This window comes from Lolium rigidum, chromosome 3 (genome assembly GCF_022539505.1).
Source record: "Lolium rigidum isolate FL_2022 chromosome 3, APGP_CSIRO_Lrig_0.1, whole genome shotgun sequence".
Lineage (NCBI taxonomy): Eukaryota > Viridiplantae > Streptophyta > Magnoliopsida > Poales > Poaceae > Lolium > Lolium rigidum.
Genome location: NC_061510.1, coordinates 394663210 through 394687463, shown reverse-complemented (window position 1 = coordinate 394687463; position 24254 = coordinate 394663210). Strand labels below are relative to the sequence as shown.

General features: G+C 43.1%; 1 long non-coding RNA gene across 4 annotated transcripts; it reads right to left on the bottom strand.

The window, feature by feature from the left end:
* Window positions 1–7734: 7734 nt before the first annotated feature.
* On the bottom strand, window positions 7735–13243 carry LOC124700834. 4 transcript variants are annotated; one of them, XR_007001839.1, is made up of 7 exons: window positions 12960–13243; window positions 12775–12830; window positions 11585–11651; window positions 9402–9428; window positions 9049–9302; window positions 8192–8319; window positions 7735–8028 (listed from the first exon to the last, which is right to left on the bottom strand). It is a non-coding gene; the product is annotated as an uncharacterized LOC124700834 (long non-coding RNA). The 4 variants fall into 4 exon arrangements; XR_007001838.1 differs by lacking the exon at window positions 9402–9428 and having other exon boundaries at window positions 9049–9150; window positions 9247–9302; XR_007001837.1 differs by lacking the exon at window positions 9402–9428.
* Between the last annotated feature and the right edge of the window lie 11011 nt (window positions 13244–24254).

Sequence of the window (24254 nt, the reverse complement as noted above, 5' to 3'; positions counted from 1 at the left end):
TAAGACAATTTGATAAAAAGTCATTGTAAAAACTTACCATTGTCGAAGTCAAGGATGTTTGTGTCTTGAAATATGTTGTGTTCACTTTTTTGCTCTTGAATCCCTATATAAAATTGAAATATATGGGAAATTTGTAGATATAAACACAAACTAAGGTTGAATAAAAAATTGCATCATACCGGGACTATTGTCATTGACAAGTTCATTATTTACAGGCAAGTCTTCTCCATCTATTTTTCCTCCATGCCTTTCATTATTTTGATCTTTGATTAATGTAGTGTTTTTCTGAATTCCTCGAGGGAATTTAAACTGAAAGAGATTCCCTGCGTACAATATAGTGGAAAGCATAAAATGTACAGAAAAGGCATGGAAAATATATTTGCAAAGAATATGAAATGACTTAGAAGGTTCAGGTCAAAAAACCTATTGAGTTGTTGCTGATTGTACGCTCATTCACATGCTGGTTATTGTGCAAACGAGTTGAGCACATCACAAACTAAAGATTGTGACCAGGATTCGAAATCCTTAGGTTTCCCAATGTTATTTGTGAGTACGACTTGAACAATATCTTCAATAACCTATTTAAAAACATAAAGAGGCAACAAAATCAAAGAACGGAGCATATACAACTCAATATACTACATATATGGAGGTTATGCACTGCATTTACATGTCATATACACTGCATATACATATCATATATATACACTACATATAAAAATCTTTTATATATTACATATACAGAGCATATACAATGCATTTACATCTCATATACAAGTGAATTTATAAAAAAACAGTGCTACTAATATATAAAAAAACAGAGCATATACAAGTGAATTTACTAATATATGGAGGTTATGCACTGCATTTACATGTCATATACACTGCATATACATATCATATATATACACTACATATAAAAATCTTTTATATATTACATATACAGAGCATATACAATGCATTTACATCTCATATACAAGTGAATTTATAAAAAAAACAGTGCTACTAAAACATTTTTCTTAGCGGGTTTGGGCTTTTCTGCTTTATATAAACAAGTTTAAGCAAGAACTCCCCATCTTTGTGATGCAAACGAGGTCTCCTTGATTCAAAAAAATGTAGGAAGAACCAATATAAAGTATTTTTACTTGCATCAAAATCTCATAGGAAGCACAAAAAGGATTTTTATCAAGTTTACTTTACACTTGATTATGTCTCAATTAGTTGTAAATCAAATTCACTAAAATCAACTGAGACATAAACAAACCCTTGGATAAAAAATCACATGGTTTTTTCGATGACATCAGTTTGCTACTACCTAGTCTCCCATGTCTCAATTAAAGCTTTTTGAAAAATAGAAATAAGCTGACAGATTTCACATACTTATGAACAAACCACAAGACATGCAACTGGGCTTTGAAAAAATGGCTGGGAAGATACCTGTTCAGTAAGGAAAGATGAAAACATAGACTTTAGCTTGCCATTGAAATTGAAAGGCGAACTAAAAGCCTTTGGAAATTTTTTGCATGAATCCTTTCCAAATGATCGGTCTACCTGCAAACAACTCAAATGTTTCAAAAAGCAAAAAAGCATCAGTAAAAAAGCCTAAAAAAATGATCCAATGTTTTATGTTAAGGCTAGAACCAGAACATAAAAAAATTCGAACCTGGTACACTGAAGCAGGTACCAATCTTTTTAAAGGCCTTTTCCCAAATGAATTGCTGCTATTTTTGTCCATATCTGAGTATTGCCTAATCCTGTTACCTTTCCAAACAAGCATTCGCGGGTACTCATCCGGAAGGGAATTTAATCCAAATTCCACACTGTCAAGATATGCAACCTGACATAATAATTTCAAAAAGTTAGTTCATAGAATATGAAACAGTAAAGATACATGTGTAAAAGAATTGAATGAAGAGAAGAAATAAAAATACTCACAGCTAAAACGTAATGGCATCCACCAAATGTGATTGTGCGTTTTGAAATCTTCTTTACTGCCTGCTTGAAGCTTCTTATGCTACTAACTAACCAATCATAGACAAACTTTGAAAGATCATATCTCCTGACATTTTTGCAATCCTTGAATATATGGAAATATTGAGTGCTTGGTAAAACGCTTGAGTTTGGACATAGGAAGCTCGTGAAACAGACAGACATGAAGCATATGAAAATATCTTCGTCTGACAAAACTTCTCCAGATTTTAGCTTGTTTGCGAAGAAGTTTACATTTGGAATTGAGGAAACATGAAAATGCGACAACAGAAACTCCCGGCCAGCTTCACAATCCGGTACAAGCTCAATGCCACCAATTGGAAGATCCAGAATGTTGTGAATTGTTTGTTTAGTAACAGGTATAAACTTTTTTGTTAACTGGATTTCTGAGGCATTAGTATCAAAAACACTTGCTATCCATTTTACAAATCTCAGTGGAACATCTGTTTTTTCAAACTTCAACATGCAATCCATCCCGTACTCTTCTATCACAGATATCTGCTTAGGAGTCAATAGTTTGATTACTGATGAGAATAATTTGCCAGAATACCTCGTTGAAACTGTGGTCTCTGCATGTTCTATCCTAGCCTTCTTAGGCTGCAAAATTTTAAAATATATAAAATTAGGGAAGTTATTACTGCTTGCAAAGAAAAATTATCTTGAACACTAATTTAAAAAGAAAAATAAATGGCAGAAAGTTGTAAATGAATCTTTCAAAGTTGTAGGATATACAAACCTGGTGATAGGGTGTAGATGGATCACGTGATTTTGTTGCCATGATTTTACGTTTTAGCTTCCTAGCTTTCTGCAAATAAAATAAGAAATTATTGATCAATTCTCATAGTTCCTTCTCACATGTTTTTGAAGGCACTTTAAAAAAATCAAGAACAAAAAGGAAAATCAATAAATAACAATCCAGGAACCAAGTCAAAAGAGAACTTACATTTTTCATGTAAAACTCTATGAGCGCCTTATCAAAGTTGTTACCATTGTTGACTGTAATCTGATTGTCACAAAAAAACACAGAAGGATCTTACCAAAAGAAAAAAGGCAGTGTAAAACTAATGCTGAAGTCATCAGAACAAAAAAGACAGTGTAAAAAATTTAGTACCTCAGTAGGGTTACAGAATTCTTCAATGCTTGCTGACGAATCATCTTCGTCAGTCAATTTAGTGTCAGCATTGTTTGTATCAGTACGGTTTGTGTGAACTTTACCCATCTACAATCATAAAACAGGAAAAAGCATATATATCAGACAATGCATTTACAAAATCTTTATAGATCCTATATATGCACTGCATATACAGTGCATATGCGATGCACATATGACCTAGAGTCAAAAAAACTAATGGAAAATGACAAGAATAAAATTTCATGTTCGATTGGAGCCGTAACAAGTATGCTACGATCTGGGGAAAAAGAATACCTAATCACGAGGATCCTGCAAATCTCACTATGTGCTAACGCTTGCATATACACTGCATACACAAATGCATATACACCGTATATGCATCCTATATACATATGCATCCTATGTTGAAGTTGGTGTCAGTAGTGATCTCCCAACGCAAAAACATAGAGGAGACAAAGGGAGAACCAGGTCAAAACCCTTGGTTTCCTTGCACTCTCTGCAATGGCCAATAATTTCTGCATGAATAGATAGCTTCACTAGAAACTACTACAAAAAGAAAGGTACCATTCAAATCAGATGACCTGATAATCCTCACCGGACACAACCGTACGGGTATGAACTACAAAGCATCAACTAAGTCTTTAATTTCAAAACAAAGGAGGGTCCTTCAAGCAGCCACACATCAGCTTTGAAACATCAAAAAAAAGTTCAGATATCATCTAATATGCATGCGCGAGCGAGTCCGAAAAGCACAGCTGTCGCGAGTTCTGAAATAGCACGTACTTCTCATCACTGTATTTCCGCATATTTAAAAAAGTTCAGATATCAAATAAAAATCTATGCATAGCAGGTTGAAACAACTCTCCAGATCTAACATTTTCGACTCATCTAGTGATTAGTGAAGGTTGAATCATCTATATCTACTATGTATTTTCGACTCTCTTCTATAGTTGGTGGAGTATAAGCAGACAAGAGAAGCAAAGCTGTAAAATACAAGTAACTTGAAACCATCCGCAAAAACAAAAGTTTAAACCATATAAACTATGATCCACTGTATCAAAGAAAGCAATTCAAACTTCACATATATTTGAGCCCTAGATACCGAGAAGAGTACATCCATTTGGGGCTGAACTAAAACCTGAGAAATGACAGCTCAAAACAAGAAGAAAAACCTTAGAAATGACAAACAACTTATACAGTGGAGGCTACCTTAGCTGCAGTCTCCAAACAAGCTATGCTCAAATTCAGTCACAACATAAAAAGCCACAAGAAAATTGGCCTTCAGTGATTGAGATATAACAGATCTCTTTCGTTCATTGATTCCAACGAAACAATCAGTTGTAGTTACACTCATTCCTAGATTATTTCAGCATCAGTCATCCAAAAGGCGACACACCACATCCACCATGCTAAGCTACAAACATAACAGTGAGTAAAAAGGCGACACACAAATCATATACATCTACATACCCCCTGGATATTGGGAAATTTGCATGTATATACAATATACATCTATGGCTCTATACATACATTGCAAAAAATAAGAACAGGTTTACTCATCATTTACTGGTTTACTTCGTTCAGGAAAAGTGAAAGAAAAGAACAGTTGCACCCCTCTGGTATATATTCTTGTGGCAACACAAACTACAAGTAGTATCTTCTTCATCATCAATCATCAAAAAATCCACACACAACCATCAATAAAGCCAAGGTACTGTGCATCATCAATCATCAATAAACTAATGCTGATGTGTGTCACTTTACTTCAGGTCGATCATCAATATATGAAGCATATATTTACTTCAGGTCGATGCATATCACTCCACACACAACACAGAGAATACCACCGGCAATCCACAACACTCCACCAAAAAAGTGACACACGATTGCAGGAACTCAAAGCAAGCGTCTAGTATTCAGTTTTTTGGCTAGAAACTATCATACCTAAATGTAAATGCCTAAATGCCTAAACCATATAAAACACACCGAAGCACCTAGGCTTCCCTGAGACGTTGCATATACACTGCATATGCATCGAATCACACTGGTGCATATACATTGCATAAACACACTGCATATGCATCGAATCACACATAAGAAAAGTTGTATACTGTCAAGCAGAAAATCGTTAAAAAAGAGACTAACCTCAGTATTCAGAAAACTGACTAAACAGTCAAGCAGATAAAATGGTAGCTTCTGATCACTTGTAACCTACAAAAGAAGAAACAGGTAACCCTTGAATTCAAGCAGATAAAATGGTAGCTTCTGATCTACCCTTGAGGTCTCTTTTAAGCATCTCAAAAAGATAAGACAAAAAAATCTATATAAAAATGATAGATCAAGCTACATACAAGTGATCAGAGATACCACTTGCAAAAATATTATGGAAGAACAACAAACATTCTAATATAGAGATACACCATAGTACTGCAAGATAGCCAGAAACACAGAGCTGATTTGCAAAAAAACTGCTAGTCTCAAGAGCAAAATCTATAGACCTGGGGGGGAAATGTTGGGAAAATTTGCCCCATGATGTTGCCCTGCTCAAGATCAAACTAACATAGCTCTACGATGAAATTAGCCGGATGAAAACCACTATACAAGTCAGCAGAGACCATAGAAATACAACATAAAACTACCCCTAAAACTACACAGACATTACCAGCCATGGATTGGCTCAAAAAATGGCTTCCGGCGGTGCTTGATGTCACGGAAGAGCACAAACCACCCCAACAAACCCATGGCACGGAACTGTGATCAAACCACACACGCAGACACTCTCCTCCAAATGCCGACCGCCAGCGACGATTTCGTCCCTTCAACTACATATCGTCCTATATATACATCCAAATACACTACATATATTGCCAACATACTGCACACACATTCCAGTGTACAGACCACTGCATACACATCATATATAAGTGTATATATACACTGCCAACACATACAAATTACATGGAACAAAAATCCCAAAACACACTGCACACTAAACAAAGGTTGAACACATACAAATTCCACTAGATTTGGTGCTACAGACAAGCAGAGAAGGATCATTTCATCCAGCCCATGATCATCCCCTAACAAATTCGAGTCACCCCGCTAGAAAACATGTACATAGAACACCAGAAACCTCCACAAAATCGACCCAAATACTGAATTCGTAACGCTCATGAACAAAATACACAGATCCACGGAAAATTTGGGGGAAAGTACCGCACGAACATCACGCACTGCTCGTGAACATCAAAATCCACAGGTCCAGCCCGACGAAAATACTCAATCTACGCCAGCCCCCGCCCCTGCAGTAAAACCCTAGAACAAAAACTACACGGAGTCACGGCGGAGTTTGCCATGGACGCACACCGAGCTTACCTTGCAGTGGAGATCGACGAGCGACGATGAGAGCCGACGCCAGCTCCCCCGCACGGTGCGGGAGAGCGCAGCGTGCTGCGCTCGACCGCAACGCACGGGCTCCTCTCCCACCGCCGACTGCCGACGGCGACTTCCTCCCTTCCGCGTCGCCTCTCCGTCTCTCGTCTCTCTCGTGATTTTGGATTTGGGGAAATGGACGAAATGGAATAAGCCATTACGCCTCTCACCGGGAGGGGGACGGGAAAAAAAACCGGAGAACAAAAACCGAAGAAAAACCAGAAAAAAAACGTGACCACAACAAACGAACAGACACGGAACAAAACAGATGAATCTCTACCGTTCAAATTATCCGAGTGACGCCGAATTGTAAAACAACCGAGTGCAAAATAGCAAAAGTGAAGGAGAAACGAAAATAAACTTTGCCACACACCATCACACTCGCCCCAGCTCCAACCGTGTAACCATCGCCTCGTCACCAACCTGTGTCTGAGGGGATTTGTGGCCTGCACGCGCGCGTCGCGACACGGGAGCACACTCGCATGTTCTGATGCCGTGCGCGCTCCACGCCGGCCAGGAGCGTCAGCCAAGCACGCGGCGCTGGCGCAGATAGGCCTGGCGATAACTCGAGGGCCCCCGCCGGCGGCTCTCTAGGTGGCGCGCGACGGCGACGGAGGCGGAGCCCATCGACGCCGACGTGCGCCACGCGCGCACGCGCGGACGTGGTCGCACGGAGCCGTCGTAGTATGCGGATTGATGGCGCGCGCGCGGCGTGTGTGGCCGGGCCGGCAACGTCGCTGCCCCATTCATGTGGCCGTGTTCGGCGAACGACCGCGGCAGGGCCGGCAGCCCGGCAGCGGAGTAAAGACGGGGCACGGGCGCAGTGCGAGATGCGGACATGGATGCGGCTCCGTACGTGCGCGAGTGCTACTGTAGTTCCGTGCTGGGCCGGTGTCATCAACAACGACCAGGATGACATGCGCCGGCCGGACGGCTCTACGGCGGTGCGGTTCGGTCGCTGGATGCACTGCGTCAGGTACCCATATTGCCGGCACAAAAAAGTGCCGGCAAAGGCACCAAAAGTGCCGGCAAAGATTTTTCAAGGCACAAAAAAAAATGCTGCGATTATTCCAGTCGAGGTAGGTCTTTGCCGGCATTTTTAGAAGGGAATATCTAACCATCATCTAGATGAAAATGCAATTCGCCTCAAGTCAGATTTGTCCTCCCTTTATTAGTGTTCATTTACCTCTTCAAACTGCTTAAAACTTCATTCCAGTCAGTTCAGACAAAAAAAGTCAAACAAATTCGGGTCAGTCCGGTTTTTTCTGGTTTTTTCCATTCCACAGCAAACAATCAATTGAACTGAGCTTTCGTACGTAAGGACTAAAAAAAAGTAGCGCATTATTTCCACATCAGCCTTTTTTGAGGCCTTCACATAAAACATGGAAGTGGGCCTTCTGTTTTCGTTGGCCTGGTCTACCAGCTGCCTCCACGTCACCATGTCTCTCTTCTTCTTAGTCCTCACGCAAAGCCGCCTGGTACCAGCAGCGACGAGCACCACATAGGAAATCAGAAAAAGAGAGGTGGAAAAGAGATAAAAAAAACTAGAAGGCACAAACAAGGTAGATCCACATCCACGATGGATGGGAATGAGGAGAACTACGGCAAAATCAGGAACGCAGAAGCAGTTGGGCAGACCTTTGGACCTCATACACTCTCAGGACAGGCATGTCACATTGTCACCGCTTTTCCCCCTCCCCCCTACTACTTTTCAGAACTTCCTTCTTTTTTGATCAATCATGTACCTATCCCAAAATTGGCTTGAGCTGCAAAGGAAATGCTCAGTGGTATTAGCAAGTAGTGAAAAACCCCCACATCATTAGGTGTACAGGAACATCCCTAGGCCAGACATGTTTATTCTCATATGTACGACAATAGGTGGAAGATAATTCAAAAGTAGGCTATGTCATGAGAAAAATCACCAGGCTGCCATGGACTAAAACTACAATGTTACAACGGATGCTAGTATCACTAAGAAACATACTGAGAAACTGAAAATTGAAGTACGGATTGCATGTGAAAAACTAGTGCATGCACGACTAGTATAAAAAAGGGTCTACTTCCCAATCAGTGTAAAAGTGCCACACATTATTCTAGACAGAGTAGAGTAAGTAGACTTCCTAATCAATGTATCTGACATAGGTGTCATTCTGCATCGTGCATATCCTTGAATGTAAGCTATTGTGTTGGACCTAACAATGGCACCTTGCTTGGTGCAACACTGATAAAAATACGTCATGTTTAAGTTTCTCCAGCTATAGTTGCCACGTGATCATGATGAGACTAACAGAGAAAGAACTAGGAAGAAAGAAACTAATACACCAGCTCCTAACTAATTAGGAAAATCGAATGACGAATAATGAGTGACAGAATATGAGTGATGCATATTTAGAGAGATAACAATAAATGATATATAGATCTCAATGTCTGTCAAAACGCCAAATTAGCAAAAATAACAGAGAATAATTATGCTTGCAGGAGAGCAAGACACATACCGGGGGTGGCATTCCTTGACATTTTTCCCTCTTTCCTTTTCACAGCCTAATACCCCAAGATCAGCTTGTATTGAGTTATTTCCTAGGATCAGCGTAGTACCCCTAAAATGAAAAATGATACATAAGAATGAAGTGAGTAAAAGTGAGAAAATACTAATGTGATAATTAAGACTGATAAATACGCATGTCATGACCCACGCTAGCAGTAGCTTGGCTAAAAAATCTTGATGACGTCCAGGTGCACGTCTGTAGAGCTGCAAAATCACAAATAACAAAAAGAATAATAAATGTTAATCGTGGGGTACCGTCACCAGCCAAAACATAGCAACAAAAAACTCAGGGAGCCTACTAACCATGGGGATGCAGATGGCAAAGATCAGCTATAGTACAACAACAACGATGAAAAATGGTCAAAAGAGGAGACATATGTATTTGAAGCAGGGGCCAGAAATTAGCGAGACCATCGGAGACTAACGCAAAATGAAGATGACAAAAAGATTACTAAGCGGGACTAAGATAATAAAAAAAAACACTAAGAAAATAAAGACTAAGATACTAAGCTACCATACCTACGTACTCAATGCTATAGTACGAATGACTGTCTAAAAGTAATTATTGCAAATGATGAAAGACTATGGTAATTATATGGAAAATGAAGAAAGAGACAGGGATGAAATAAACTGAAGAAAGAGACATATTAAACTGAAAGAAGAGTGAAAGAAGAACCGATAACAAGAAAGAGTCACAAAGATTAAATTACTGAAAATAATGAAGAGAAATCTAAAGAAATTAAAGAACTGAAGAAAGAGTGAAAGAAGAACCAAGAAAAGGAAAGATTGACAGAGATTGAAACATAGAAACTGAAAAATAAGGAGGAAACTCCAAAATTAAATAAACGGAGATAGGCTGATCTAAAAATGACAGACGGTTAATGAAAGATAGAAAATGAGGAACAAAGAATGAGAGACACAAAATGAGACAGGGATAACTGAATACTGACATGGCAAATGACTGAATACTGACAAGGCGGACAATGAGAGACACAGAAAGAGAGATGTAAAATTAGAGGCATATTACGAAAGCAAAGAATGTTGTCTGATATAAAATAGGAAACGGAGAATGAGAGATGGAAAATAAGTGGACAACAAATGAGAGATGGAGAAAGACACAGAGAAAACATGAAAAAAATGGAATGAACAAATAATGAAAAGAAAGAAGCAGAGGTAATAAGAGGATACAGGGACAAGCATCTAATTAAGAAACTAAAGAAAGAGGAAATGAAAAAATAAATACTGATGAAATAATGAAGAAAGAGTGAAGTAATGAAGAGAAAATAAAGAAAGAGGGACAAAGAAATATGAGAAAAATGAAGACTCGGAAAAAAAAAGATGACCAAGAATAATGAGAATGAAGAACTGAGAAAATGAAAGAAAAAAAAACAGAGAGAAGAAAAAAATAAATAAATGAACGAAGAAAGATATACATAAAAAAGTGAGAGAGAAATATGTCAAACTATGTGAAATGAGGAAAGAGAGAAGAAGTAACTGAAAGACTGAGATACCGAAAAGACAAGAGACTGAGCAAAGAGTGAGCAAATATAACTGATAAAATAAACAAAAAAATATTAAGAAAAAAGAGTGAGACTCGGAAGCTATAATGAGATAAATGAAGAAATATATGGAGAATGAATTAAGAGATTTAAGAAAGAGTGAATAAATAAACTGAATAAATAATGAATGAGAAACTGAGGACTGAGAAAAAAAATGAATGAGAAGACTGAGAATAATGAAGATGAATGAGAAGAAGTAAATTAGAGAATTAAGATTACTTAATAAATAAACATAAACAAAGAAAAAAGATGAAGTAAAGAGACAAACAGATAAAAAATGAAGAAAAATAAAGAAATAAAATGAAGTGCTGAAATAATGAAGAGAAAATGATGAAAAAATGAAGAAACAAAATTATTGCTGCAGCTGTCTCCCTTTTTCAGCTTCCTAAAATGGTAACATATTTTAGTGTAGTCTACTTACATAGGCCGAGAGAAACATATGTGAAATGAAACTGAAAACTCAGTTATTAGAACATGGGAGAACCAATATTTTCTGAATTAGGAAGACCATAAATTTGCATCAACCATCAAGCTGAGTCTTATTTTTCACGGGAAACTGATGATACAAAGATAAAAACATAACTTAAACAATGTGCTAATAAGCTGGAATAAGATAATGCAAAACTAAGAAAACTGAGCGGTTCACAAATCATTTGTATGAGTATATGCCCGCTGTCATGTAGAAAATAAGCTCCAGATGATATGGCAACATTATTTTACCTCTTCAAAATGAGGACAAAGTAAGGAGAGAAAACTGAGATAAACTACATCAAAACTTGTTTACCCACCTACTATAAGTTCCAAGATGAGCGACAAACATAGAAAGGACAAATTCAAGAATAAACCGAACATATAGTGGCTGATGATTGAAAAAAACATTATATCAAGAAAAGTAAACTCATAATCCCTGAACCAAGTGACACTTACTAGGTAGCTGCGGGTTTAGGAGCTGCTGCAATTTCCATTGCGGACCAAACTTGCTGCTCCAGGTCTACTGCAAAGTAACATGATGTTGTGCCAAAATAAAAATATGAAGATAACAAATCTATGACATATGAGAAAATGACAAAAAACTGAGAAAAAAAATGAAAGTCCCTTAGATTGTATTATAGAAGAAAATAAAGAGAAGACATCATCGCAATGAACATTAAAATTGCATGCAAATTCGGGTACTGATTTACAGTCTCACAGGGTGCATGATACTACACATATCAGAACCAATTAAAGCTCATGCCCACTAATGAAGAACCATCAAAGAAATCACCTGACAAAGAACAGAGAAACTGGAAGCACTGAATATGCCATAGGCATTATGAAAAACTGAAAAAATAATAAGATCATAATGAGAAACAAATGCTCATGGCATGCCGTGACATGTAATCAAGCTGTCCAAAAAATATGTGGTCGTGCCTTACATATTGTTAAGGTATCATATGTTAAACACCATACATGTAGTATGTGTATGCATAAATATCTATTGACCACTAGAAACTTCATTACAAATTAACGGAAGCCGACAAACATCTTTAACACCCCCTTGATGACAACACCTGCTTTGAGCATCGAAATGCGTATGCACTAAACAAAAGAAACAATGCTCCTCTGACCACCAATCGAACAACACTGTAAAAAAGAATTATACTACCATTCATAAACTAACATGTAAAAACTGGGCAAACAAAAGCACATGCAAAAACTAAAACATTACCAAGCAATAGCCATATTACAACATGTGTTCTACTGATTATAACTCACAAGAGTCATCAGGAAAATGAAAGTTACAAATGGCTACTAGTACTGCAAAATATAAAGGGTCGGTTTCACTTGTTTGTTCTTCCCAGCGTTCTTTCCAGCTACTTAGTATATGAAAACATGTGTGCAAAACATACACTACTTGCAGTTGGGGAATCAACTTTTCTGATCAAATGTCCACCGGAAAATTATAAGTATATTCGAATTCAGTTTTGACTCAGATAAAATATCATGGCTGCTACTCTCTATGTTCACAATTAACAAATACTCCTGTAATGATCTGAATCAAGGGTGGCCCAAAAGCCAAAAACACTAGTAGAACAATTTGAGGGGAAATAGCGCGGGTTCAAGCCACGGAGAATCACCTAGCAAATCATGGTGCAAATCAATGTATTTGTATTCCCCTGCGCCACCTAACCTCCTGAGAAGAACACAAAATACGTAGAATTGACCAGATTAGTGCGGTAGATTAGAAGGCTGCACAGGGAAGGCGCACATAGAGCAGGCTAAAAGACAGGTAGAAAAGCAGAGCAACGAAAAAGAAAGATACCCCATCACACCGGCGATCCAGCCTCCTACCGACTCCTCGAAATGGCGGTCGATCCCTGGAAGCTCCGGCATGGAGGAACCCAGCTCCTCGGCATCCACGCAAACCCAAACTTCTGACTTCCAAACAGCGACGAAACACGGGATGAGAGATAGCGGACTCCACCCGGTTCCTCGCTCCGGTGGCCTTCACCAATTCCACCGCCGCCCGCGGGGGCACCCAGGTCCTGGTCGGGAGAGGCCACACCATCGGAGAAATGCTCTCTCCGCTGCCAGAGATAAAGAGAAATGAATGGGAAGGGGAAATTTGCTACCGACAAAGGGCACGGATGAAAAAAACCAGACCGGCCAAAAAACGGTATAAAAAAACTGGATAGAAAACGGAGAGCCACGAGAGCCACGACCCACGAGCGAGAGGTGCGAGCGCCAAGATTCGCGTCAACGTTCTGAATGAACGGACAACGATCTGACCTGAGACGAATTAGCATTTCAGCTAGCTGAAAATTAGGAAAAGTGTTTTAGAAAAGTGCCGTTAATTATATTTTAAGGCACTTTCAAAAATGCCGCTAGTTAGTATTGCCGGCACTTTTAAAAGATGCCATGGAATCTTTTTGCTGGCACTTTCCAAAAATACCATAGAATCTTTTTGCCGGCACTTTTCGAAAAATGTCACGAAATCTTTTTACTGGCACTTTTCTAGGGATACCATCTAAACTTTTTGCCGGCACTTTTAAAGGATGCCTACAATTACTTTTTCAGGCTTTTAATTCTGGTGCCGCTGATTATTTTCTTATGTATTTTTAAGGTTGCTATACTGCCTGCAAACATTCAAGCAATCTACAATCAAGCATACATCACACTCAAGAAATCAAGCAATGCTTAAAACCAATATTTCCAAGCAATCTAGGTTTGAAACCAACATTTTGAAACATTCAAGGAGTTCACAATCCATGCATCTAATTAACTTCCATGACCAACAGTGTTCATCGCCACATCATGAACAACATGGTTTGAAACCATTAGATAAAATACACAACAAGGTTCATCTAACATGGTTCATCTAACTGGCTTCCATCTTACTTGTCTGACCAACAAGGCTCTTTGTTCCCCACTCGCTTGCTTGTTCCTCCAATGCCAGCATCCTACCATCACATCTAGAATAAACAGACTAAACACAGAAGTAGTGATATTCCTTATATCAGGGAAGTAGATATATTACCCATTGCGAAAATAAAATCCAATTGCAGCAATAATGTGAAGAAAATCGTCTAATATTCGCACTTACAAATTCAGTAGGTCAAAAGCTTTCGGAAAGATATTAGAGTACAAAATAAAATCATTTGTAGCAACTAAATATTAGTTGGTTCTACACAGGTAATAGGCTAAAACTGAACATAAAGGCTTAAAGAAGAATTACTTTTATCCTGTAACAATACCTCGTATCGAAATGTATATAGAGAGCAAAAAGATATTAGAGTACAAAATAAAATCATTTGTAGCAACTAAATATTAGTTGGTTCTACACAGGTAATAGGCTAAAACTGAACATGAAGGCTTAAAGAAGAATTACTTTTATCCTGTAACAATACCTCGTATCGAAATGTATATAGAGAGCAAAAGCTCAACAGAGATGTGTTATTAGACAGAGCACATGAATAAGAATTGGGGGGGTTAGCTTAACCATGCTCGTTGAAGAGATTAACCCATGCATGTTTAAAGTGGCTAAAAAGTAGGTCGTGCATTACAGAAAACTGGGTTCTATAGGAAAAAGTATATAGTAGTAGACTTTAAGCAACGAAGCATCATTTATATCTTGCCTTCAATCTTGTAGCTCCTGCAAATAAGGACTTTTCTTCTCAATCCTACCTTTCGGTTTGAGAAGATCCGTCTGTAAACAGAAACACACTAGATATGTTACTGTCTACACAACTCTAAACACACTATATGTTATATCATACAGAAATTAAAAACAAGCAAATAGCACTCCTGCGGAAACTTAGTATTATTTCACCAATTGAAACAGATTCAAGAGAACCCTAAGAAGAAGAAAAGGTGGTATGGTGTGATTAGATGAAAAAGGAAGAAGGAATCAGCCAAAGGAATAGCAGACTCATTCATCTAACCTGTGATGTGAATATGGTTGAGGGATGCAGGAGTTCTAGCCTGGGTGGAAAACAGACTGCCAATCCCAGCCCCAGCAGTTCTAGTAGTTTATCGTGATAGAAAACAAGAAGGGAGACAGGGGAACGGAGGTGTAGGACAGTAGGATAGCATACCTTGAAGGATTTGAGAACTGGAGATGGTGGCCGGCCTGGGAGGAAGGAGATGACAATCGAAATCAAATTAGATATCATGTGACAGTACCATGGTAGTAAGAGTGTGGATGGAAACTAGAAATGGCAATTATTTGATCAATATAATTCTGGATACAGAGAAATAATCTACTAGAAATGGCAACAAATCCAAAAAGCTATGTAGAATGTGGGACAGTGTTAAGCAATATTATAACTTAAATTTCACATTATTAAGTACTGATAAGTTGTATTTATTTTCTCTACTCTGAAACCTATAGAACAATCTCTCGAACTAGAATTACATGGTGAGATTAATTCACTAGGTTTAAAATTTCACATTATTGGGCCTCATGTTTTAGCTTGTGGTGCAAAGGCCCTAAAAGCTTGGAACTAAGAAGCATGTCTCTGTTTATAGTTTGTCATTCAGGAAGAGTGCATGTTGTCAAAACTTTTTGAGTTGGAATCCAAACATTAAGCATTATCCTGTAAGGTCTCAAGCAAATCAAGTCATTTATATCCTGAGTTGGAACTAAGAAGCATGTCTCTGTTTATATCTGATTTTGCTTCATGACAAAGAGTCAAAGTAGGTACTGATTACTTTACATATGCCAAAAACTTGGTGCACAACTAACAAACACAGATGTCTATTTGCCGTGATTAAATTCAACCTTATCCAGATCACAAACAACTATATCTTTGAAGGTTGTTTTGCCAGCAACTCAGGTTTTGCATTACAGTATAGCCAGAATGCCATTAGATAAATAACCATCTATATAATTTATGTTGATGTTGATGTATTGAACCAAAATTATGAACAAGCTTCTCATCCAGACCTTTCTGGTTCAGACCTCAGATGAAAGAAGCACTATTACATTAGTAACAAAAAAATAATAACTAAATAAAAGTAGACGAATATGAAAAGGTTCATCATGAGAATGAATAATACTCCCAAATAAGCTTGAAACTATTCTCTCACCGTTATCATGTAGTGTTCTATATGCTTTCACAAAGCAAAGCAAGTAAACAACAGAACCTACTTTTGTGTAATAAAAGGGAATGCAAGAGACAAAGGAGTGGGATGGACCATACACCAAGATGTTTACAGATTTGGTGATGCAGAATCCAGAATATGTCAAATAATCCAGGCATGAAAGGAGTCAAGAGAAAGCAATAAGTATACTATATACTTGTTTCTTTGTAGGATGCATATCTATATATGTTAAAGACAACACGTTTGACAGCTGCAGAGGAGGGAAATTGATAATGCTAGAGCTTAAAAAAATCATGGACATAAGACTGCTATAAGATATAAAATACAGCTTTGTAAAAATCTAACAGTTTTAATCTAAATTGGACATGGCCATGGTTTATTAAACTAATAAAATTCCTTTTTTTGTTTTACTAAATGAATAATTTCAATTGTTCAAAATCTTTTACCAAAGAAACGACAAGAACAAATATATTGTACGGCGATGAAGAATAGCGCTCCCAAGCGTGTTGTAATGCCATACGAGATTGGTTAGAATGCGCAGCAAGCAAGAGAACGAGAAATATTATGGACAGTTCTCGTGCATTCTGATTGAATTACAAACTATATTTGTATCTTTCAAGTTTCAAGTAAGAGTATGAGTTTCTCCTGAAGGATAACAATCACACATTTACCTACAGACTTGAACTATTAATTTTTATAACGAATCTGATCTTGGGGAACTTGAGATTTGTTCTGCATTTAACATAGGATGACTAAATGGTTGTTGCTATACATGACAGTTAAAATTTGACCTTTTTTTTCGTCTTCGAAAAAAGAAATTGTAGCTATAAAGCGCAAATATCTTGGAGACACACCCTACCTGCAGTCCTACAAGGGGACATTTGCGATTGATAAAATGGCGTGTGGGAGAATGTTGAGAGCTTGCGAGATATACAATCAGCACTTAGTATGATGTGGGATATGTAAGAAATAATAAATCAACCATGTTCATAGATGGAAATGACCTGCATTACCTTTCCCCCACGCAGCATAATCTTGTCCTCCAGAAAATAGTAAATAAATGTCAGTTATCCGCTGACTACTTTGTTAACCAGTATAGCCATGCATTCAACATATTACAGGAAATGATGTGTTTCTTGACCTAAGTACACTTGGGCATATTATATTGAGCATAAAAGCAAAATTTCTTAATGTGAGAATTAATTAGAGCCTGCATTTCTTGTGTCTGCTTCACCGTACAAGTACCGGTAGTATATATATGTCTATATGCTTTTTTGAGCTAGTCTGACGACTCGTGATGAAACATATATGTATAAAAAAGGCAAACCTGGAGTCTTTGAGCATCTTTTTTCTTTGGTGTGAAGTACTACGGTTAATGGGAGTGTGTAGTAACCATGATGTTCTTAATATGAAGAGATTAAAGTGCAAAGCTAGCAGACCTCATATCTTGGTGCAAGCCCCAATTCCCCTTGTCATGACCATGGATTCAACCTGGTATCATCCAAAGGAATAACAGACTCATTCATCTAACCTGTGATGTGAATATGGTTGAGGGATGCAGGTGTTCTAGCCTGGGTGGAAAACGGACTGCCAATCCTAGTACCGGCACCAGAATGTACATTTGTCAACTAATATTACTAATATTGATTCTTCAGGCACCAGTGGTGTCCTATGTATCAGTTATGGTGCTGATTGATGATGCTTATCCAACTACTGTATGCAAGTGAAAAAACAAAATATACATGTAGCTAGTCATATGGCCTCTTATGTGCAACTGTATGCAAGCACAACTTGAATGAATGAATAACGTGACAGGACAAGTGATAATGCTGATATGCCAGCCATCAGCAACACTCACATCACATATATATCACATAATGCCAGCCAGCGGGATTGGAGACGGAGGGGAAGAAAGGGGAGGCTCCTGGGAGAAGGATTACATGTGCCTTCACTTGAAGAAGCGCATCGCCGGTGACGGTGCGGGCCTCGGCCTCGATGTGGTCTAGTCGGCGATGCTCGATGCGAACCGCTTGTTGTCGACGGGGAGGCCCTGGATGTCATGGTCCCTGGCGATGATTGTTGCAAATTCGGCCTGAGATAGGCGTATGGTGAACTCGGAAGAATAATGTAAACAGGCATAAATCCCAGATTGGCAGCATCCACTGGCGAGGCGCCGCGCACGTACCGAGAGGACGAGAACGGGGTCGGGGGCACGTTGATGAGGCCTCCGCGGCGGCGTCCCCGGGCGGCAGCGGCGGCGGCGGTCTTGTTCCCATCGGCGCGCCTCTCCTCGGCGCGCTCCGGGGAGAGTAGCCTCCGCGGCTCCGGGCGGGCGTAGCAGCAGCAGCGGATCGCGCCGCGCGCGGGGCGCGGCCAGGACAGCCGCGTGCCTGGCCGTCAAATCGAGCGGCAGCGGCGCCATGAGCCCCCTGGAGCACGCGGCCATTCCTCTCCGTGGCGGCGGCGCACGCGCGGGGAGTTGGTGGCTCAGGAGGCGAGGCGGCGCGGTCACTGCGGCGGCGACCGTGCCGAACCCCATGGCTAGGGTTAGCCGCAGCGTCGCGCTCAGGGGCGGATCGGCAGGGTGCGGGTAGGGATCCGGTGGAGGGACCCAAGACGCAGCTCGCCCGGTGCATGGAGGCGGCGGATGCAACGGGCGTTGGGCGAGCGGCGGCGCATCGGGGAACCGAGGACGTGAGAGAGAGGTGGTTACGGGAGAGGAAAATGAGAGATGGCCGGGGAGGTCTGTTCAAGTTTTGCAATTAGGCCCTTCAATTATGAGGGAATAATAACGGCACTTTTTACGTCATGTGCGCTAAAACTGCCACGAAAGATACCAGCACTTTGGTAAATGCCAGCAATCAGCAACAATTACAGGCACTTTCCAAAAACTGCCGCAAAAAATAATACCGGCACTTTGCAAAATACCGGTAATAATGAAAATTGATGGCACCTTCTAAAAATGCCTGTAGTTAGATAGTAATTTGAGGCACTAACTAAAAAGTGCCACTAATTACTAGCATCCGTGGCATATTTGTAAAGTGCCGGTAAGGAACTGCCGGCAATACTGGGACGTGAGGTAGTGATGTGCGCTGCACGCAACGATCGTCTACCGGCGTTGAGACTAGCTAGACCATAGATTCTTGTGTACGGTGCGCCACTCAACCAACATGCATGGCCTCTGCATGCTGTGCCGCTGCACTCGTGTCGTCGTCATTTTTAACTGACCAGAATTTCCAGCGTGGATTATTCTATTCTACCTATCTAGGCCGTACTCTTCCTCCTACTACCGAAAGAAAATGAGAGGAAGATTCAAGAGTTAACATTCCGTTTGCGAGCAGACAATATTAATGCATCTTATGGTAAGAACATTATGTATCCTCCCTAACCCTAACTTCCCTTCCGCTCCCGCGCGGCGGCGCCGCGCCGCACCGGGCGGCCTCCTCCTGCGCTCCCTCAGCGTCCCCTTCCTCCGGCCTCCTCTTCTACCACCGCCACCCAGGGCATCGCCAGGCAAAGCATGTGTGGCGTGGTTAGGAAAAACATGCGAGAAACCAAACAATGAAAACTCGCTTCCGTACCCGGTGCAGAAATGAGCGACCCAGACGATCAATAACATGGTTTTTTTTAGCCTAGGCCATCTTGGACACGCAGGTGTTTTCTTCTCACTAGTACAGTGGTGCAAAAAAATCGTCCAAACTACCTAACGGGGTAGGAGGATCCTATACAATTACGCATGCTCGCGAGCACGTCACGACACATGAGCACGCTTGTGGCTCGTGCTTGGCTGCCGCGCTGGCGCAGACGACCGAGCGCTAACTGGGAGGGCCCGGCGGGCGGCGGCGCCGGTGGCGCGCGGCGGAGCCCATCGACGACGGCGATGCCGACGTGCGCCCGTGGCCGTGAGGCACGCACGCGCGGACGTGGTCGCGAGCGGAGCGTCGTATGCGGCTTGATGGCGAGCGGTGGCTGGGCTCCGTACGCGCGTGTGGCCGGGCGGCCGGCAACGTCGCCGCGCGCATTCACGGCGCGCATGTGGGCGTGTCCGGCCAGCGACCGCGGCCCGGCAGCCGAGTAAAGACGGGGCACGGCCGCGCGGCAGCCAGCGGCCGGGCTGTACGTGCGACAGTGACGGTGGACGGACGGATGGCAACTCACAGACGTACGTGCACGCCGGAGAACGTCGTCTCCGGTCCGGTCGAGAGGACCACGCGCGCGCGGTACCTTTTGCTTGGTGTTTGTCCAGCAAAGCAGAAACTGAAAAAGACCTCGGCTCGCCTTGGCCTCCTGCATGCCTTTTTCCTCCCGTGCGTGCATCTCGACGTTCTAACATCGGTACAACAAAACGCAAATGTTGTGTTCAGTATGCTGGAATTCTAACGTCCGCTCGATATACATTTCTTTTTATTTTATATAAATAGTTACTTGTTAGACTGTATATCCTGTATATGTAATCTGTAATCCGTACGTACCTCTTGGTACCCATATATATATTGAGGTAGGCCACGCCCCAGTGCGTTGAGCCAATCCCACCCAAACATCCTGTGTCTCTACGTTTAACATGGTATCAGACTAGGTCAATGAATCCTACCCTAGCCGCCGCCCCCTCTCATCTGCCGCCGCCGCCGCTCACCCTCTCCGGCCGCCGCCATGACTGAGGCGGGTGCATCGGCCTCCTCCTCGCCTGCGCTCCCTGCTACTGTCCCTGCCTCGACGGCCCCGCTCATCCTGCCGTCGCTGGCGGCTCTGCTCGCCAACACCGCCACTAGCCAGATGGCACCAGCGATCTCGTCGCGCCCTCTGCACCTCGGTACTGCGGCGTTCTCTGGTGGGTTCTTCCCGCCGCCGCCGCCTCCACCGGTGACGTCACCATCCTTCCCACCTCCGCCACCGTCGTTTGCGCCTTCGGCGCCCATGGTGCCCTACACGAGGCTCCCGACCAACCTCTCCGGCCCGCCGATCCCGCAATTACCGGGGTTTGCCGCCGCGCCTCAGGAGGCTCCGGTTCTGCCCCACGTCGCAGTGGTGCCTGATGCCCCGGCACATGCCGATGGTGCTGCCGCCCCGACAGCTCAACAAATGGCGAACCTCATCACCGTACGCCTCACGCAGGACAACTACCTGTACTGGCGTACCCAGATCCTGCCGCTACTCCGCAGCCGCTATCTTGACGGCTACGTCGATGGGAGCTTCACCTGCCCGCCGCGCACCGTCGCGGCGTTTCTCGCGGATGGAACGAGGGTGGCTGCGCCGAACCCCCTCCACCGTACCTGGGTTGCCCAGGACCAGGCCATCGTCTCCGCGTTGTAGTCGTCCTTGACGGAGAGTGTTGCCGGCCTGGTTCTCTTCGCCTCGTCCTCCTTCGACATATGGAGTACACTCGAGCACACGTTCTCGCAGCAGTCTACTGCTCGCGGCACGGCCCTTCGGCGTCAACTCGGTGATTGCAAGAAGCTTGACTCCTCTGCGCATGACTACTTCAACAAGGTGAAGACGCTCGCGGACACTCTGACGTCCATTGGGCAGCCGCTTCGCGATGAGGAGTTCACTACTTCACGGCCTCGACAGCGACTACGACAACCTCGTCGAGCACGTCAACGGCCGGGAGACACCGATACAGCAGCGGGACCTCTACTCCCTCCTGATCTACACCGAGCGTCGCATCGAGGAGCGCCGCACCACTCCGATCACGGACCATGCTGCTGCACATGCGGCGTACCAGTGGCAACCGTGCGCCTGCGCCTGCGCCTCGCCCGCCATCTGGTCCGCCCGCTGGAGGTGGCGGCCAGTGGCAACCGCGCGCCCCTGCTCCGCCGAATAACGGCGGTCGCCCTCGCCCCACCTGTCAGCTGTGCGGAATTCAGGGACATATGGCGTCCAAGTGCCACCGCCGGTTCAAACGTGACTTCCTTGGCATCGGCAACGACGGCCGTGGTAACGAGAAGCAGGCCGCCATCGCCGACAGCTACTCGGGCAACTACTCGGGCTATACGCCATCTTACTCCGTTGATCCCACCTGGTACTTCGACACCGGTGCGACGGACCACATGACTAGTGAGATGGCCAAGCTCAACTCGCAGGAGCCCTACCGTGGAAATGACAAGGTCCGCACCGCCGATGGTTCAGGTATGCCCATCACTCATGTTGGCCAGGCATCTCTCCTTTCTAGCACCTCCCGTAGACTCCATCTTCGTAATGTTCTCTGTGTTCCACATGTTACTCGCAATTTATTATCTATTTGTAAGTTTACTTATGATAATGATGTTTTTTGTGAGTTTCATCCCTTTCATCTTCTCATTAAGGACCGAGTCACACGAGAGGTTCTGCTTAGAGGTCGGGTTCATCAGGGCCTCTATGCGCTGGAGGCGCCGGCATCTGGGTCACCCGACCCGGAGGTCTTCAGTGGTGTGTGCGTGTCGCCGGCTCATTGCCATGCGCGGCTTGGTCATCCTGCATCCCCCATAGTCAGCCATGTACTCAGTCGTCATGAGCTTCCTACATCATCTAGTAATAAAACTTTAGCAGTCTGTGATGCTTGTCAGCAGGGAAAGAGTCATCAACAACCTTTTGTTTCTTCTACTCGTATTGTTAAGTACCCACTTGAACTTGTTTATTCGGATGTATGGGGCCCTGCCCAAACCTCTGTTAGTGGTCATAAGTATTATGTCAGTTTCATTGATGCCTACAGTCGATTTACTTGGCTGTATTTACTTAAGAGCAAAGCTGATGTGTTTAATGTTTTCTTGCAATTTCAATTGCATGTAGAACGCCTTCTCAAGCATAAGATCATTCATGTTCAGTCGGATTGGAGGGGGCGAATATCGCAATCTCAACACCTTCTTTAACAAACTTGGGATTTCACATCGTGTTTCTTGTCCTCATACACATCAGCAGAACGGTGCGGTTGAACGCAAGCACCGTCACATAGTTGAAACTGGTCTAACTCTTCTTGCCCATGCATCTGTACCTTTTCGGTTTTGGAGTGATGCTTTTTCCACTTCTTGCTTCTTGATCAACAGAACTCCCTCTAGAGTTCTCCACATGAAGACACCTCTTGAACTATTGTTTAAGGAAATTCCTGATTATACGTTCTTTAAAGTCTTTGGTTGTGCTTGTTGGCCTCATCTTAGGCCCTATAATAACCATAAGCTTGAATTTCGTTCCAAAAAGTGTGTTTTTCTTGGGTACAGTGCGCTTCACAAAGGCTACAAGTGCCTACACGTTCCTAGTAATCGTGTTTATATCTCTCGTGACGTTGTCTTCGATGAGAATCTGTTTCCCTTCTCAAATATACCATCATCTCATTTTGTGCCACCCACAAACTCCACTCTTGTTAGTCCTGGCCAATTTGATGATGCTGCATATTCTCCTGCATTATTGCCTAACCATGGTGCAGGTACTGCTCGCGGCGCTCGCTTGGAGGTCCTGGACGCCCCCGTCGACGTCCACGTCGATCGGTGCATGGCGCATGCACCCGCGCCACGCCCCGAGGCGCCTCCGTCGCCGCCTCTGGCGACCAGGCCGCTATCGCCTGCGCGACTTCCCGCGCCTCCTGCAGGTGGGCCGCCACCTGCGTCGCCCCGGCCCGCCTCGCCACCTCCAGCTGGGCCTGAGCCGCCCTGTGCGTCGCCCTGCGCGTCGCCTACGCCCTCCGCCCACGCTGGGCTGTCTTCACCTGGGCCGCCACCGGCGTCGCCCGCGTGCTCTGCACCGCAGCCTGACGCTGGTTCCCCGGCCTCAGCTGCGCCTTCGTCGCCGCCTGCCTCAAGCGACGCTCCTCCACCGCCTCCTGTCACTGCCGCGCTGCGTCCTCACACTCGCAGTCGCAGTGGAATTCATCGGCCCAAGACACGTACTGACGGCACTGTAGCATGGATTGCTGCTCGCTTGGCTCAAGCACAGTCTGATCCAACTGCTGAGCCCCGTCACTACCAAGCTGCGATGAGCATCCCGCACTGGCGCGCTGCCATGGATCTTGAGTTTCAGGCTCTTCGTCAGAATGGTACCTGGCAGC